The 19,210-nt window shown below is 38.4% G+C and overlaps 1 protein-coding gene across 5 annotated transcripts in view; it reads left to right on the forward strand.

The window, feature by feature from the left end:
* cfap20dc (CFAP20 domain containing) overlaps positions 1-19,210 on the forward strand; it is a 102,076-nt gene that overhangs the window by 82,740 nt on the left and 126 nt on the right. For 3 of the 5 annotated variants that reach the window (XM_077603695.1, XM_077603691.1, XM_077603694.1), the window contains one exon: positions 105-702. The exons of the other annotated variants lie outside the window; for them this stretch is intronic. The gene's annotated coding sequence lies outside the window, so the exon portion shown is untranslated. Of the gene's footprint in view, positions 1-104; positions 703-19,210 lie in introns of those variants that run through there. 5 annotated transcript variants of the gene reach the window in all.

The raw sequence follows: 19,210 nt of genomic DNA on the forward strand, positions 1-19,210 counted from the left end.
TAGTAGGCATCTTTTACTCTGTTGGTGAGCGTGCTGCTTTTATTCATTACTTTGAGAATTGCATGAAAAAAAAATTGCCGAATGATGTTCTTGCTTCACTGCAGGGGGGAAAGAGTCTCTAAATGAAGAAAAGATGGAAGACGAGCATTTAAATCTGCTCTATGATCCTTGCCTCAACTGCTATTTTGATCCAGGACAGAGAAATACTATGAACTAGCTTGACAGTTTGAAAAGCTTGTAATGTTGCAAGATTCTTAGCCGATAAATTAGAGGACATTGACAGTGACTAAATGGCAGCAGTCTGCTTAGTGATTGGCAATTAATATCCTGCTTGCGAGAAGGTTTTGCATTTTGTCGTTTTTTGTGATTCTAACTAATGATGTCATTTGTGGTCTTGTTAACATGTAAAAGAGAAGCAGACTTAAGGGGGGTTCTTTTGAGTCATTAACTTTATGTGCACATCTGGTGGTGAAATCTCTAAAGCGGAAATATGGTAAACTATTTGTACGAACATCCGGGAAAGTGTTTTTTTTTTTATTCTTATTATTCAAACTGATTAGGATTCGAATTTGATTCTGCAAAGAGCTGCCTGTGTACGTACGTACATTAGCTGAAATCATATCAAATGAGTTTTAATGTGGCAATGTTGAACAAAAATACCTTATTCCTAAAAACAACAATAAATTGATTTCAATTGTTAAATATGTGTTAAATTGTGTTCAATACAAGATTATCCTCTATATTATTGTATTGCCGATTAATAAAACCTTTCATGTGAGCAATATTCATGGATGATTTTTCTGTAATTATTTCAAAAGTGAAGCAAAGAAGAAGTTAGCATTTCTGTCTAACAGTTTTAAGGTTTTGCGATCAAATCCAGCTGACCTTTGTTGATTATGGCTACCCCTTCCTACACACACAATCAAACACATAAATTAAATCATGCATCTTAGCTCAGGTGGCCCTGGCGGATGAGTGGTTGGCGCGTCGGCCTCACAGTTGGGGACCTGGGTTCAAAACCATCTCTGTCCACACGTGTGGATTTTGCATGTTATCCCTGGCCTGCGTGGGTTGTTCCCGGGTACTCCGGTTTCCTCGCACATTCCAAAGACATGTATGGTTGGTTGATTGGACACTCTAAATTGCTCCTTGGTATGAGTGTGAGCATGAATGGTTGTTTGTCTCATTGTGCCCTGTGATTGGCTGGCCACCAATTCAGCCTCTGGCCCAAAGTCAGCTGGGATAGGCTCCAGCACCCCCCACCACCCTAGTGAGAATAAAGCGGTTCAGAAAATAAGATGAGATCTTAGCTCAGTAGCGAATAAAGTTTAATGCTCATGTATCTATGTGATTATGGTGTATGTTGAATTCCTCTACCTCTTGGGTAGGCTCCCCCCCTCACTTGTGACTCTAATGAGAAGTCCTACAATAAATGGATGGATTACGACAGACCTGGGATATTAATTCCACAAAGGGCCACAGTGGGTGCAGGTTTTCGTTGCAACCCATAAGAGGAAACCTTTCCACCAATCTGGGATTACTTGTGAATTGGAATCTAACCCATCTGACTGGCAATTAATGCCCATATTATCATTTAGGGCAGACTAGCAAATGGAGAACAGGCAAACTGTACCCAACGTTATTAGATCTGAGATTTTGAGTCCATACCCAAGATTAGAGCTAAAATTTGAGTCCATACCCAAGATTAGAGCTAAAAGTTGAGTCCATACCCAAGATTACAGCTAAAATCTGAGTCCATACCCAAGATTATAGCTAAAATTTGAGTCCATAGCCCATCTGACTAGCTGAGTCCATACACAAGATTAGAGCTAAAATTTGAGTCCATACCCAAGATAAGAGCTCAAATTTGAGTATACCCAAGATTAGAGCAAAAATGTGACCCCATATCATTAAAACAGTCTTTTAGACGTGCTAACCATCACCAATAAATGCTATTCACAAATCAGCTTTCAATTACTTAATATTTATTCATTTCACAAATATTATTTGCAAAATATAATTTATAAAAGATACTTGAAGCTATAAACACACAACTATGAGGCAGGCTTGCCAACCACTAAATTCACTGTGCTAGATATTTACATACTGCAATATAACAACACACTGCTATTCATCTCTTGTGTTAAATCCCATGAAACTTTGTTGAGGTCACTGAAAAGGCAGTAAGTTTTACTAATGTTTTGTGGGTTAAGATGCATTTTGTCTCATTTATACTAACAGATAGATGTGAGGTAGGTAATCTATGAGGTGGGAGGGGAAGGGGAGCGTGTTTACCAACTCGAAATGTGGCTCATAACAGGAATTTTTTCTGAGGGGTAAGCGACATAATGAGAGCAGCCAGAGCCAAGCAAAATACTCATTTGTTTGTGTACAACACGTCTGAGGTGATGAACTTGACACTGCCTCCAGTCTTAACGAGAGGCAAACAACCAAAATGGGTTTGAACTGGAAGTGTCCGCCCATTGATAAATGTGGCATTCAAGCAAAAGCCTCATTTAAAGTGTTGAAATTTGTTTTCTTCAACTAAGCTTAGTGTCCCAGCTTGATAAGAATCTTGCACCTGGGCTTGAACCCACTTCCTATTTTGGCTTGTCATCAAAATAATTCATGACATTCACGGTTCTGTGTGAAATAGAAATCATTGAACCTTTTTTAACATTGTTATCTCATGTTGTCTCATAGTTCTGAAGTTTGCTAGTAAATTTAAGATATACTGTAAACTGAATGATCAGATGTTGATAAACAAGTATGATTCATGGTCATGATTCATATGAATGTTCTCCAGTTGCGTCGTATAGCATCTGTTGTGATACCCTCAGCAAATTAACTTAGTTTGTTAATTGCTTCATAACCAGGTTTGTATAAAAGGCTTTTATATCAATATATCCTACTGAAATGAATGAAAATTCAGTTGTTTTTAGCCTTACCCTATCATTTTTGTTGAGATGTTTATTTTGATGAAGATAAAATGTAAGTGTCCTTCATACAGAATGACTTCATACATAGAAACACAGTTCCGCAATGAAATACTTAAGATGCCAGAGTTGATCTGTTTTTGTTGTATTTTTTTTCTCCAGGAGTAACCAAGGATGTATTGTAAATAGAAATAATACAAGTTGTTCTATGTGGATTTAAAAAAAAGTATATATGGCTGTGAATCTTTTTATATTGTCTATCTGTACCACCGCACAAATGTATGTTGGCTGAATGACAGAGCATTGAGAGGGTCTGTCTTTCACAACCAACATCAGTTGATGTATTTTTGCCCTGGAAAATATAACTGCCATTGATTTTTTTTATATTATTTCCTATCTGTAAATATCTAATTGGCTCTAAAGCACCCCTTTGAAAATATTAAAATATTTTTTGATGTGATAGTTAGGGTTTGAAGTTTACACCACAAATGCATTGTATTTACATGGGTGCACTCTGAATCAAGTCGTTAATTTACACAGGATCGATGCATACACTTGCCGAGCATATCCTCCGTGCACGAATAATGGATGAATAGCAAATTTAATTCCACAATCAATCTAATGAGTCCTAAGAGGGAAAAAAAATTAGGCTCCAAGGATCCATGCGTATTCAACCCAAGTATATACTGTCCCAATAGAATTTTCATTGGGATGTGCTGGCGAATATTGGCGGAATAAATTTAAAATAGAAAAATAAATACTTTTTTTTTTAAAACACCAACAACAACAAAGAGCGGCAACTTGACAGGCTTCACTCTGTAAAATATAAATACTCTTAACAAATCTTGAGAACAAACCATAGAATCCAGCGATTCCCCTTTTCAGGATGACCCCACAAAGACACTTCTCACGAGGGTCGCTGGGACTAATGCAAGTCTATCCAAAAAGACAAGACCCATGGGAAAAAACACTCAGGAAAGCAGAGTCCATAAAAGAGTTTTGGTCATGTCACCGAGCTCTGAGCAAGAGAAAACTGCCAGTAAAAGAAGCCTACATGTTATTTCACCTAAATGGCTGCATGTAAAATATTTCATTTCAATCAGTAATTACTCAAGCATTTCAATTAAGATAGTATTTTTTTCTATTTGCACCTTTTTTTGGTTTGTTTTATATTTACCCGTGATAATTTTTTTGTGGGAAAAAATGCTTTTCCATTCCTCTATCAAGGGATGTCCTGATGGTCTCATCTCACCTCATTTTCTGAATCGCTTTATTCTCATTAGAGTCGCGGGGGGTGCTGGAGCCTATCCCATCTGACTCCGGGCCGGAGGCGAGGTGGGCAGCCGATCGCTGGGCACAAGGAGACGGACAACCATGCACACTCACACCCATACCTAGGGGCAATTTAAAGTGGCCAATCAGCCTACCATGCATGTGTTTGGAATGTGGGAGGAAATCGGAGTACCCGGAGGAAACCCATGCAGGAACGGTTAGAACATGCAAACTCCACACAGATGGACATGACCTGGATTTGAACCCAGTACCCCAGAACTGTGAGGCCGACGCTCTAATCAGTCCTGATGGTGATTTCTTTTTTTTTCAAGATTTTTTTCCGATACCAATCTGATAACTTTATTTTTAGTGCAGTAAAAATAATACAAAAATAATGTGACCCACTAAATGACAATTCATTTTGTTGCATTAAAATGAGCCCAACTGGATCTTCCTCAACAAATGATTTGGTTACTGATATGTATAACTATCATTAGTGTTGGGGTTATTCTGGAATATTATTATATATGTGAATATTATTCATTATATGTGTATGAGCTTTATTTCAATTTGGGACCGAGCAAGCTCGAGGTCACTCCCCATGGCAGCTGGCTCCAGCTTGTTGACTTAACACCTCACCGGGTCCTTGGCTCCGAGGACTGTTTACTGGGAGATACACCTCGACCCTTTACCCAGATGCAAGTTCGCAATGAAGATCTGCAAAGGATTCTTAAATTGCTTTGACTTGGATTCTGGAGCAAATGGCGATAATCGAATCAACTTCCGAAAATACTGGCATATTGTTTTTGAAATAGTGTCGCTCGGTACACCGGATATGCAATTGTAATTGTGTTATTCGCCTATTCAATTGGATTGAATAGATAACCTTGTAATTGTTTTGATTCGATGTCTTAAATTGGCAGGCGATGAATTCGGTCTTTTAGAATATTCCAGTGGCGAGGACGAGCCAGGACTGATTCTCACTTGCAAGATAATGCCAGAGATGTGCCCGATGCCCACCTTGTATTGTTTACATTATATTAGAGTATACCTATTAATAAACCTATCAATTAGTTTCTAAAGAGAGTAGTCCCACTCAGCGGACACATTTGCCTGGTGGTTTGATTTACTGCAGCCGTTGATCAGCACAGTATTATGATACTATAAGCAGGCATCAACTGGATCGTATTTGATTTTGTGACAAAATCTAATCCGTCCGATACTCCAAAATTAGTTGTACTGGGTGTCGATACTGAGTATCTTTCTCACAAGGGTCGTCGGGGTGCTGGAGCCTATTGCAGCCAACTATGGCCAGCAGGCAAGGTACAACCTGAATTGGTTGCCAGCCAATTGCAGAGCACAAGGAGATTCATGCTCACATTCATACCTACGGGCAATTTATAGTGTTCAACCAACCTACCATGCATGTTTTGGGGACGTGGGGGGAAAACTGTGTACACGGATAAAACCCATGCAGGCGCGGAGAGAACATTCAAACTCCACACAAGAAGGATGAAAACCGCCGAATATTGACCCTCCACCTTAGAACTGTGATGTATCTGGGTTCTAGAAAGATAGCTATATCGTATACCCCTGTCTTTACTATCACAAACCATGTGTAGATTCATGGGCATCAACTGACACTAAGCGAAAAGAACAGCTTAATGAGCGATTCACCCTTTTTTTATGATTCAGGTTTTCACCGTATTTCTGCTGAGCTTTGAAATGAACAGAATACCATTGCTCACTTGAGGCTGTCAGATGTCTTTCTTGGAGAGCTAAACGGGTGTAGAAATGGTTCCAAGAATACCCCAGAAACCTCCTTTTGGAATTTCAGGATTTGGACAAAAAGGCTGTTAAAGCCTGTTGGAGGTGCAAACTGCCTGGAGAAAAAAGCATAGCTCTCTGTTGGGCTTTTTACGTTTCACACGTGTATATGAATCACAAACACCCCTGTCATAATTTCTTTTTATTTGAGGCACAAGCCATGAAAGTGAGCAGTTGGATTTACTGGCTCTTATACTAACCCATGGTTAAAACTTGTTGGATTTATTTGTCTTTAGGTGGGGATGAGCTATCACCGTGTAATCATCACTTTGGTTGTTGGCAGCTGCTTTCATGGTTATCCAACCATACTGCGTATTGAACTTGAACAAATATACGGCTGATTATTTTTATGTGTGAAAACAGGCACACATTTATTTTTAGAACATTTGTGGGCAGTCTCAAAAGCTCACTCACTTTCGATCGCTACTCCACCGTTTTTCACGGACAGATCGTGAGGAAAGTTAGTAAGTATATTATGGGGATGTATTCATATTAATTCTCTGAGCCCCATTTGTACAAAATTGTACTCGCCCGGTAATGTTGCAATAAAACAGTAGGGGTCCAACAAGTAATTGTTTTAGAGCTGAATGTCAATTTGTTGCGCACAGTCAAATAGATGCAAAACATTGATCAATATCGTCATCATTTGAATATGTTTGGTATGGTGAGGATTATGGTGATAAAAACAATTTTCATTGAAATGTCTGAAATCCTTCAGAAAAAAATGGTCAAATCGATCAAAATTGACTTCTTCAATTTATAATTGTTAAAGTTTACGAGTCTGCAAACTATTCCAAAATGGGCAAAGTGTCATGACTACCTCGGGTGCGCAGCGAGAACAGAACCCAGAATGCGAGAGGCAGGAAAAAAGTGTTGAAAGTGCTGGTGCACAACTCAGGATTTTAATGAAAAATAATCATACAAAAACTGGGACAAAATATCATTGGTTAAACTGTCTTTGCTGGATTGGTTGGAAAAAAAAAACGGACCCATAGGAGCCCTTGGCTTTGGTGAAATTGAACTGGTTCTGCTGATGCCTGATGTGTACAATGCATATTGACAATACTGAATGAATCAAACGTATGAATCAAATTTAAACAGGTCATAGTAGATTGCCACAGAAGAATCATTGTCGAACTATCATTAAACTGGTAATTTAAATGCATAAAAAACAGTACAGTCATACCTTGAGCTTAATGCATTCCGGGACTGAGCTCGTATGTCTATTTACTCGTATCTCAAATCAACGTTTCCCATAGAAATGAACTAAATACAAATTAAATCGTTCCCACCATCTGAAAAAACCTCCAAAAAACAGGATATTACAAAGGAAAAACATATTTGTATTGGTTGTAATTCACCATCTACTAACAGAGTAAGAAATAACTAGTGGTTATGATGTTTAATACTAAAATGAGACATTAGTCAGTACAACGCGGAAGGGAGAGAGAGAGACTTGACGGAATATAATAAACTTTAAATTCAACTTAAATGAACTTGGATTCCTATACACACACCCTTAAAAAGTTTTCATCTTAACATTTAAACCTTCTTGTGCAATAACCAAGGCAAAGACGTTAATGTATTCCACCGCAGCTTTCGAGGTGAACTTCCTGCTACTCTATATGTATTGGCGAGCCAGCTCAGTCACGCATACACTACTCATGTTTTTCGATTATTTCGTGCTTAATATTGATTATCATCATACGCCTTTTCTTCGCACTACCCTTCATTGCACCGGCTTGCTCTGGACCCACTGTGTTTCCCTTAATTCTGCACTAACTAACGCAAAAAAATGCAATGCTCTGCCCAGTGCTCGTAGAGATCTTTGAATGAGGGAGATGCGGCAAGAAAGACAGTGCGCTAAAACCATAAGCAGCCTCTCGCTTCTCGGCCAACTGGCTGTCTCGTATGCTCGTATCTCAAAATTTGTGAAGGCAAATATTTGCTCGGAATTTTACCCATATGTCAAATTCCTCATATGTTGGGGCTCTCGTATGTCAAGGTATTACTGTACTGTAAAAACGTTTAAGGAAAATAGTATTGTATCTGTATTCCTTTGTGATATACGCTAACAGAGTGGAGAATGACCAAATGACAAAAAAGAAATGCATTTCATTGTAGATACAAATATTTTACCACCAAGTAGAAATTGATTTAATACCTATTGACAAAATCCTTGTTTGGCAAATCAGTCTGTTTTCTTGTAGTTGCGACTTCAGTCTGACAATGATGCGAGTCCAATTACTCTGCTGATAATTTCCAATCCCGGAGGTGTTAAAGCTGGTGTTTGGAAACTCCAGGCTTCAGCTCTCTCTTTGAATTTTCTATTAGAGGAATTCACTAGTCCATGCCATGATCAGGATGTGCTTCTGATAGAGCCATTGTTGTGTTTCTTTGACTCCTCGTGCTGTTTCACAACGCAAGGGGTGTCCAGAGGATGGGTGGAGGATGACGACAACACAAGGACCATCATTATTGGATTGGATTGGATAACTTTATTCATCCCGTATTCGGGAAATTTCAGTAGCAAGAGGGTGAGGATGCAGAAATAGGAAAGGCATTGTAGACATAAATAGATAGGGAATTATAGAACAAATGACGGCACAAGATTCAGGTGGAGTGTTACTATTTTTATTTTTATTTTTTCCAGGGAAGGCTAAAATGAAATTCAACTACGTAATTGATTCATGTTCATGCAGGTTTGTGATGCACTAAATTTTCAAGTGGCTCAAAACAGAGACAAGCAATCAAAGAATTTAAGAGTTAATATCAGTGCCCTCTTTTTTTAATGTATATATTAATACCCTTACGTATTTACTTCACCACTAAATATTCACTAACATTGTGCTAAAAACAGGATGGAGTTTAGTTGGTTGTTGTGGGATCACTCCTTATTTATTATACACTCAAACCACGGGTTTACGTTAACTTCACAGTCTCTCGATGGTACTCAGTTTCTACAGATGGCAATTGTCCTAGTCAAGGGGTTAAAGTGGGCTGGAGCCCTTCAGAGACGAGTTGCGGCACTTTGGAGAGACGGGCTCCCCCTCCCTAGTCAAATTAACAAATAATTCAACTGAAACTGAGAGTAGCGCCTATAGATAAAGTTGCACCGCCGAATATATATTATTTTCGTATCCACAGCCTGCTTGGCTCTCATGCATATGTAAGTGCTGACATGCTCAACAAATCAGAGCGTAATGTTATGGCAAAGCGTTAAGGGTTATCCCAGTTAGCTTAAAAGTAGAGGCCTTGAATGCTATAAATGTTATGAATATTTACATAACTGCTGGGAAACACAATTTAAGTAGGGTAAGGATTTTAAAAAGATCAGCTAGCGATAAGTCCATGGAGTCAAAATGTTGTTCAAATAGAACACTGTGTAATTTAATATTTAATGCAACTACTACTATGTTTAGAAAGGATCAGCCTAATTTATAAGATTTTACACTTGCCACTGCAAGGCTTTCTGGGCATTCTAGCTCAAATTCCATCTTTGTCACTCAACATCCCAAGCAAGGAGTATAAAGTAGAAATAGTCTTGAACAAAGGTCTGGCACTAGTGTGGTTATAAAGTGGCTCTTGAACCATTGTTTCCCAACTTTTTAGCTGCGGCATACTTTTAGCTTTTGCAAAAATCCCAAGGCACACCACCATCTGAAAATATTTAAAACTGTCACCTCTATTTATAATATAAAGCCATTCTCATCAAAATTCTATCAACAGGTTTTTCACACCGACCTTGTGTCGCTAAAAATTGAAGTCTATACAGACGCTCCCCTACTTACGAACATTCGAGTTACGAACAACGGTACATACGAACATGTCTGCGCATATGGCATATGTCGAAAAATGTTCGGAAAGAGATGCTGTAAGTTCGATTTTGTATTGCGCGCCTTTTTCCGAGTAGTGCTTCTTTCCGCCGCTAATACCGACGCCTGGCGCTGTGAGAGCTCACCCAGCATCCACCTTCCTCTGCCCAGTTCGTTGCAGTGCGTAAGTGCGTGAACGTATCTCCAGTGCGCAAAGAACTTTTTTCATTTTTATCATTAAATATCTCGTGCATCCATTATTCAATATGGCTGGTGAAAAGCTCAAGGCTTCTAGTGAGGGTGGTAGTGCAAGGAAGAGGCAAGCCATTTCATTTGAAACGAAAGTGGCAATAATAAAGAAGCTTGATGCGGGTGAGAAAATGGTGAGCGTTGCATGGGCAAACAACTTGAATCGTTCGACCGTCGGTAGTATGTATACAGTACTGTACATATTCTCTCCATTTTATTAAATGTTTTTTTTCAGTACAAACCAATGCAGGTTACTTATACAAGCCTTAAACATGCACTTATATAAACTCTTGTAAATTATAATACAAAATATAGCACTGAAGCAACTTACGAACAAATTAACCTACGAACAATCGCTCGGAACATAACTCGTTCGTAAGTAGGGGATCGTCTGTACACAACTTCCGGTTCATGTGATGTAAAGATAATCAACAAAATGATATTATCTTGTAATGTTACAATTTGTATCTTGTAATATTCTAATATGGACTAATTGTTTGGGAAGCCTGGCGGCTTGAGTGGTTAGCATGTCAGCCTCACGGTTCCGGCGTCCTGGATTCAAATCCAGGTCGATCCACCAGTGTGGAGTTTGCATGTTCTCCCAGGGCCTGTGTGGGTTTTCTCCGGGTACCTTTGTTTCCTCCCACATTCCAAAAACATGCATGGTAGGCTGATTGGACACTCTAAATATGAGTGTGAGCGTGAATGGTTGTCCGTCTCCTTGTCCAGCCGTGACCGGACGTTTGGTCGTCGGACGTTTGGTCGCCGGACGTTTGGTCGTCGGACGTTTGGTCGCCGGACGTTTGGTCGCCGGACGTTTGGTCGCCCGGACGTTTGGTCGCCCGGACGTTTTGGTTGCCCGGGTGAATATAATTTTGAGAGCTGGTTTCAACAGTAGATATTTAGATATTAAACTGTCTCTCTCATGAATATAATTTTGAGAGCTGGTTTCAACAGTAAACTCTGTCATGTTGTCAAACGTCCGGCGACCAAACGTCCGGCGACCAAACGTCCGGCGACCGAATGTCCGGGCGACCAAACGTCCGGTGACCAAACGTCCGGCGACCGAACGTCCGGCGACCAAACGTCCGAGTACCGGCTCCAGCATCCCCCGCGACCCTACTGAGGATAAAGCAGTTCAGAAAATCAATGAATGAATGAGTAAATGATTGACTGATTGTTCATCTTATTTCAATTTTAATCTCATCATATTTCATTTTTTTTCTCTGAATATTACAATGTAGTATAACTTCTTAACAGGGACTTTCCTATGACATGCCTAACCATCGCTCATGGCACACCAGTAGGCCGCGGCACAATGGTTTGGAAACACTGCATTAAACCATTAAATTTTCCTTACTGTGCTGCAACACTCAGGGCACCCCTACCTGTCTGTCATCATATACTACTATTCTTGTTTTTTTTTGTTTTGAGGGGGGGGTGTTTTCTTTCATCTGCCTGCCCCTTCAACCCATTTTCCAATAAATTGCAATATATATAACCACAGGGAATTTGTCACAATAACTTATGGCATAAAAGGTATATATGAATTCTTCATTCTTCTTTAAAAAAAAAAACCTAACATTACAGGGACTTTTTTTCTAAATCTGCATCCAACAAAATGCACTGTAGCTGTGCTCACCTTTTGGCTTTGACATGACAGCAGTGGCGTCGCACCACTAGAGGATATGGGTGTTTGTGCATGATAGTGGCTCTGCATAATAGTGTTTCAGGCAGTGGGCCGTGGCTGGAAAGTTGAGCAGAAAAGCCCGGTGCCGGGTGATTATTCAGTAAATTTGGCTCAGTGTTACATAATGTTTGGGTGAACATGGAGCAGCTCAGGCATACATTTTCCGAAATAGGCAGATAGAGAATTTAATTCTTTAATTTCACCCTTGAGTTGCCGCTTTCTTTACTTGTCGCTGTACACTGCGCAGCTCATCGAGCTCGGTAAGCTCGTATCTCAAGCTACGTGCTGACCAGCTATATATATATATATATATATATATATATATATATATATATATATATATATATATATATATATATATATATATGTATATATATATATATATATATATATATATATATATATATATATATATATATGTATATGTATATATGTATGTATATATGTGTATGTATATATATATATATATGTATATGTATATATGTATGTATATATGTGTATGTATATATGTATATATATATATATATATATATATATATATATATATATATATATATATATATATATATATATATATCAAGGAACCATTGCACACAACTTAAAAATAGTACGCACTTTGCTGTCGCAAGGCACTATTGTACATTATTACTGATGTTATTCATTTTGTATCTACTATGTACTTTGATCTGTGGTATTTCTGTGACTGGCTGTGACAATTTCTACTTGACTGACCACACTCTTCAAATTAAAGCGTGAAATTACCAGAATAAAGTGCAGCTGTCTCACCAGACAACCTCTCGGGTCGGCTAGGACGTCCAGGTGCATCACTTCCGGGCAGCGGGGAATACATTTGAAGCCCCTCTTTTAGAAGCATAATGGACCATAAAGTTCACTTATTTTATTTTTTTCAAATGTGTGCTTTAAATATATGCAAGACTAGAAATATGGCTGGTAGCTTTTTGAAAGATGTGGCATCTCAACACATATTTTACTTCTTCCTTCTAATTATAAGTGAAGCTAGGGCTTTCCTTCGTACCTACATCAATCACATCAAAACCAGTGTTTCCCAACCACTGTGTCACGGCAGCCCAGTGGATGAGTGGTTAGCGCATCGGCCTCCCAGTGCTGGGGTTGAGTGTTCCATCCCAGGTGGGTCCTCACTGTGTGGAGTTTGCATGTTCTCACTGGGCTTCAATGGGATTTTCCAGGGTAGGCTGGTTGAACACTCTAAATAGCCCATAGGTATTAGTTTGATCTTGAATGCTTGTCTCTCAATGTGCCCTGCGATTGGCTGGCCACCAATTCAGGGTGTCCACTACTTGGTGGCCATAGTGAGCTGAGTTTGGCTCCAGCACCCCCTGCAACCCTTGTTAGGATGACGGATTTGGAAAATGAAGCATGGCACACTGATGGTCAGGTGTTTCTAGGGAAATTACCTCCCAAGAAGTGATACATTGTAATATTCTGAGAGAAATCTTTTTAATATACCGAGATTAAAATTGCCGCCTTTTGGTGTAGAGGTTCACTCGCCTGACTTCGGTGTGGACAAGCATAGACTCGATTCTCGCTGGTGGCAATATGATTGGGAGTGTGGATGGTTGTTTGTCTCTCTGTGTTCCCTACGACTGACTGGCGACCAGTCTAGGGTGTAGTCTGCCTTTCGCCCAAAGACGCTAGCTGGGTTAGGCTCCAGCAACCCCCGGAACCCTTTCGAGGATGGGCGGTTTGGAAGATTAATGAATGAGATTAAAACTGAAATATGACAAACAATGAATCCATATTGTAATATTTCAAGATTGGAATTGTAATGTTACAAGATTAGAGGCGTTTTGTTGCTTATTTTTAATGTACCACGAATCGGAGATTTGTTCGGTTTCACAGGCATCAACATTTGTCAACGTAGTCTGTGTGACCACAAAACTGCTTTTCTAGTCAAATTAAGAGATTAAAGTAATCTTGGGAGAAAAAAAAAGATAAAATGATGGGAATAAAATTGGTACCTTATGTATTTTTACATCACGTGAAGTTGTTCGGGGTCCGCAGAGTTTGTTTTTTGGTGACATAAGGTTGATGTGAAAAATTAGAAATGAAAATTAGACATTTGGAATACATATTTTGTGTGTTTCTTTGATTCCTGTTGTTAAAACTTTGATGAGAATTACTTTATATTGTGAATATAAAGGAAAAAGAGTGTCAGCTCATAAATCGTTGAAAAACACTCATCTAAACTACTAGGGTAGCATTAAAATAATTACCAAATACAGACATGTAGCCCGAGGCAATTTGAACCACTGAACACCCCAAAACACAGGTGCATAATGAAAGAGGCTAATTCCCATTGACTTTTCTATTAGTAGTTTGAGTTTGAACTGAAAAACAACACTTCTAAAATCATTGATCTTGGCATTTTTTGGGACAGCCACGACGATCAAATCAGTTTGAAGTTTTACTAGTCTGTCTGGTGAGATTACATGTCTGTGTTCTCACAAGTCTATTTTATTATAATACGAGAAAATGCCGTCTCCATTGCCACATAAAGTCATCTTTTTTTTCTTGGCTGTGACAGTATTTTGGAGAATTGATTGATGGCCTTATTGCTGCTCAATGTCTGCTGAAGAAGCATATCAAGACTGCTAGAACATTTAAAACATAATGGCAAGTTAAGCAAATTCATTGTTACATGTGTAAAATGTGAAGTCAAATCACCATTTTTTCTGTGTGTTTTGGGTGAACTAAACAAACAACGAAAAATCCATGCTACAAATTGTTAAAAGCCGTAGCTGTCTTGAAACACATTCACAGAAGAGGAAAAATAAGATGCAAAATTGCAGCTTCTGTAGTTGATTCACTGTTTCCTTACTGCTCAATTAATGTGACAGTTGAAAAAAGGGGAAAGGAACTAAGAAGCAAAAATACATTTGGAAAAAAAAGAAACATTATTTCATTCAACATCAGTTAAGGTCACTAATTGGCAAGTTGGGATTTTCATTTCTATTGGTGGTCTGGAAATGGTCTCTTTGCCATTGTGAATATATAACGATATCCTGTTAAGAAATAAGTGGGATCACGTGGCGAGTTGACATTTTGGATGTCTCAAACGCCATAATTGACTTCTAAAAATAGTCTGCCTATGTCTGTGAGCAGACCCACTTTTCTTCTCTAGCTGTATTTTGCTTTTTACTGCAAAAACATACGCTGACTTGAAGGAATCGTGCCGCTTTTTGACTCTGCAGCTTCACAAGAAGTCAAGGAAAAACTATCGCGTTCACTGCAAGGAGGCTGGTTCAAAGCTTGAATAGGCTCGTTATTAAGCTTGCATTGCAGAAGTCAAATAATATTTTAACATGTGTTACTTTGTATTGTGGCTGATGATATATGAACTTAGAACTAGCCACCCACCAATTTTCCATGGACTTTCTTTGTACATATGATGATATGCTTCTAAATGGAACTAAGGCTGTTCACAATGTTATTTTCTTTCTGCCCCCTTAAGACAAAATACATACGTTCTAGTAATTCCACAAAATAAATGAAATGTACTGTATTATACTGCATTGTAGTCATTCAACATCATAGAGGTAGAATATGCCTGTTCTAAATGATGGGAGGCCTCTGATTTTATTTTATGTAAAAATTCATATAAATGTCATGTGTGAATTGCAGTGCAAATACGCCCTTTACTGGCTATGTTTTGTATTACATCAGCTGACCTTAATCATGATAATTCTTTTAACATCTCTGACCGTTTAAAAAACGCATACATGTTTTATACTGTTATAGTCTATTGTGTCACCTTGCGCTTTCTTATTTAAATTTCATAGCAGCTCTTTATGTTTACATGAGCACATTCAAGTGTTTACAAACTCTTTACAAATCATTTTTTAATTTTTGCTCAAGATTTGTGTGTGTTTGTACTACTATATATGTACTAGACTGTAAAATGCGGCCATAATTTCAGGCCTAGTAACAGTATGCGATCTGTTCACATTTGGATTGTTGTGTGACTTGGGTGGGATGATGGTGAGCAAATCCTGTTATAGTGGCACATACATGCAAATAATCCAATATAACAGTATGAGCAATTTAGTCCTTTTTGATCCATATCATTTTTAACAATAACACTCAACTAACAACTCAATAATAAAAACTTGATTTACAGAATAGGCCTATGAGAATTTTTGAAGGGACCCAGTGATGCTTGACAGTATTTAATGAAGTGATTAAAAGCAGTCCAGTATATCGATAAAGGTGAGTGCCTTTTATTAGTGGATAGCATATCTGCCTCACTAGTCTGGGGCCCTTAGAGTGAGCCTGTCAGACCTTGTGTGTGAGATTTACATAGTACACCTTCCAAAAACATGCTTATTAATTAGAATCTTTGAAAACTATATATATAACACTAACCATTTCCATACTAATTATTTTAGGGCAGGGGTCGGGAACCTTTTTGACAGAGAGAGCCCTAAACAATTCATATTTTCTAATGTGATTTCTTAAGAGCCATTCTCAGAATTGAAAAGTAAAAATATATGAAAATTTATGATTTTTTTGTCATTTCACCACTTTTAAAGTACAAAAAGTCTCTGAATTCTTTTGACAACATTGTTATGCTGTTGCTAATAAATCAGTATTATTGATATCATGCATGCAGAAGAGTAATAAAAACAGAATTATGATTAAAGTGGTGGTAGAGGTGGTGTCAACGCCACAGTGACGCTCCTATTAGCGCGTTCTGGACTCAGCCCCCTCACCAGTGATTTCCATATTTTACCTCACAGGTTAGTGGAGAGCCATATGCTCGCATGGAAAGAGCCACATATGGTTCCCGAGCCATAGGTTCCCTACCCCTGTTTTAGGGCATACCCTTCGGTGTTCATAGAAGCATTAGTCGTGACATGGCTGCTGTCGTTTATTATTGCTGGAGGCAGATGATTTTAATGAGCACACAGATGGTCCATATTGTCATGCATTATGACAAAATCATATTTCATAAAGCCAACCTTGCTATTTATGCTATTTCTGACTTTTTCTTAAACCTTCACAGATGCACTACTCCTTAGGAGATAATCCTATTTTCTTTAACAATAACTCACAGGTCAATATTGAGGTCTCAAAATTATGGAGGTTTAAATTATACTGTGTGTTGAGAAATGACTCCTTTGTAACTCAATGTGAAAATGCTCTGTCAACGCAAGAGTCGTATTAATTTTTCACAAGGGTCTGTCAGGGACACAGCGAAATTGAAATGACCTTTGTAATATTTCTTTCTCGGATAAGGACGAACTATGTGTTACAAGAAAGAAATCATTCTCTCTTGGGTTCTTTTTCAAGATCTTTTGTAGTTCAATTGTAGCTCTGGTAGATATAAAGAAGACCTCTATCATAAAATTGAGCCTTAAAGGCACAATATCATGTGGGAGGGTACTTTATTGAATTCGATAAATGGGACTTTGCTAAGACACAACCCATAGTCCTTTTCTTTGTAAAATAAACCAAAAGGTGCAACAAAAGAGCTTTATTCCCATTTTGAGGTTTTGAAAAAATTACCCTAAAAGTACTACAGCATGAAAGTATGACGTTTTTGCACATGCCATCCTCTTCCATTTAGTTTCATTATTGTCAGCCAGCGTTTAAGTTATTTTTGTCAGAGCAATTCAATTTATTTTATCAGAAAATGGTTTGTAACTGCTGTGTAGAAAATCGGAAAAACTAACTATTTTTTTCCATTCGACGAAGGATGTACCTAATCATTGGACACACCACCAGTAATTATCAGTCTATTCTGTTGTTTTAATCTGAATAGTTTGGTGGCCAGCCCATCACAGGGCACAAGGAGACGAACAATTATTCGCACTCACACTCGTACCTAGGGGCAATTTAGAGTGTTCAGCCTACCATGCATGTTTTTGGAATATGGGAGGAAACCAGAGTACGTGGAGAAAACCCACGCAAGCCCAGGAAGAATATGCAAACTGCCCACAGGAAGGTCCGGACCTTGGATCGACCCCTCAATCTCAGAGCTGTTGCGCCTGTGTATTAATCGCTTATCATCGAGCCACTTATATAGTTTTAAATATACAAAATAATGTAAATCTTCTAATGTTCCCCTTTTATACTTAGTCATATCTAACCATTTTCTATACGATCAAAGTAGTGATGCTATTTCTGAAATATGATTCAGAGTTTGTTCTACTCTAATTACACCAATGCTTTGCAAAGGGGCGGAGACAGCGCACAGCCTGGGGGCAGTTAAATCTCTCTATATTAGTCTTATGAAAGCAAACTTAAGTTTTTGTTCAAAGTCAGCTGTATTAAATGTCATTAGCCCTGACCATACCATTCCTTGGGCATATCATGAAAGCATTGGTGAAAGTTTGAACCAGTATATAGCTTTTACTAAATGATGAGTGGCATCCCGCCGGATGGGTGGTTACCGCGTCGGCCTTCACTCACCCTTCCTATAATAAAATGTTTTTGTGATCATAAGAGAAAATGAGACCAGGATCAATAATTCTTTTCAGCATTAATGTGACCTACATTTTATATAACTTTTTCTTTTCTTACCACTCAAGCTTAGAGCAGAACGACTCCACAGAATCAAAGAGAGCTCATTTTTCAAATGTGAATAACACATAAATCAGCAGGATCAGAGCTTAAAGGGGTGCTGGAGGGGAGGCTATATCCGGTGACCCGGTTTGTTGGTGTAAAGAGGATGTGGTCAGTCAAAGGGAGTGTCTAAAGCAAACGTAAGATGATGTGCAGAGCTATAATATAGGGTTTAATTTTTATATATCTCTGCTGCAATCACCTAAAGGGGCCCACGAAATGTTGATGCCGAAATGACCCCCGTAAGCTTTTCCTCACACTTTTCAGTCAGGGTCAGGGCAATGAGGCAAAAGAATTTGCATGTACGTAACCCAAAACACAGGAAAAACAGTCATCAAATGAGGAAAATATATGGTGACATTACCAAAAACTGTATATCCCTCCGAAAGTGATATGTAATCTGGTGAAGGAAATTGCAAGAGATAGATAGAAATGTTAAACATTCATAAGAAGATGGACAGTGTGTACTAAAATGTGTTATACATGCAGATTGGATATTTATTCTCTTTTAAGATATTAAATGTGACTAGATTATTTAACAAACCAAAAAAATCTGGTTTTGTAGGGAACATAAACTACATTAACACTATTTCTTGCACATAAACCAATATGTGTATCCTTTTTCTCATCCTTTGTTTCATGACACTGGATTGTAACTTTTTTTGTGATGAGTGTTCAAACAAAGCTCAGGCTTTTGTTTGCTTTACACTCTATGATTGACCTATGAATGGATGCTATGCCATATTAGACATTGTGAGTCGGAGAAATTTGATCATGTTGTTCACTGAGGGTGTGTGCAAATACAATGTCACATC

The sequence above is a fragment of the Stigmatopora argus genome, chromosome 6, assembly GCF_051989625.1.
Source record: "Stigmatopora argus isolate UIUO_Sarg chromosome 6, RoL_Sarg_1.0, whole genome shotgun sequence".
NCBI lineage: Eukaryota > Metazoa > Chordata > Actinopteri > Syngnathiformes > Syngnathidae > Stigmatopora > Stigmatopora argus.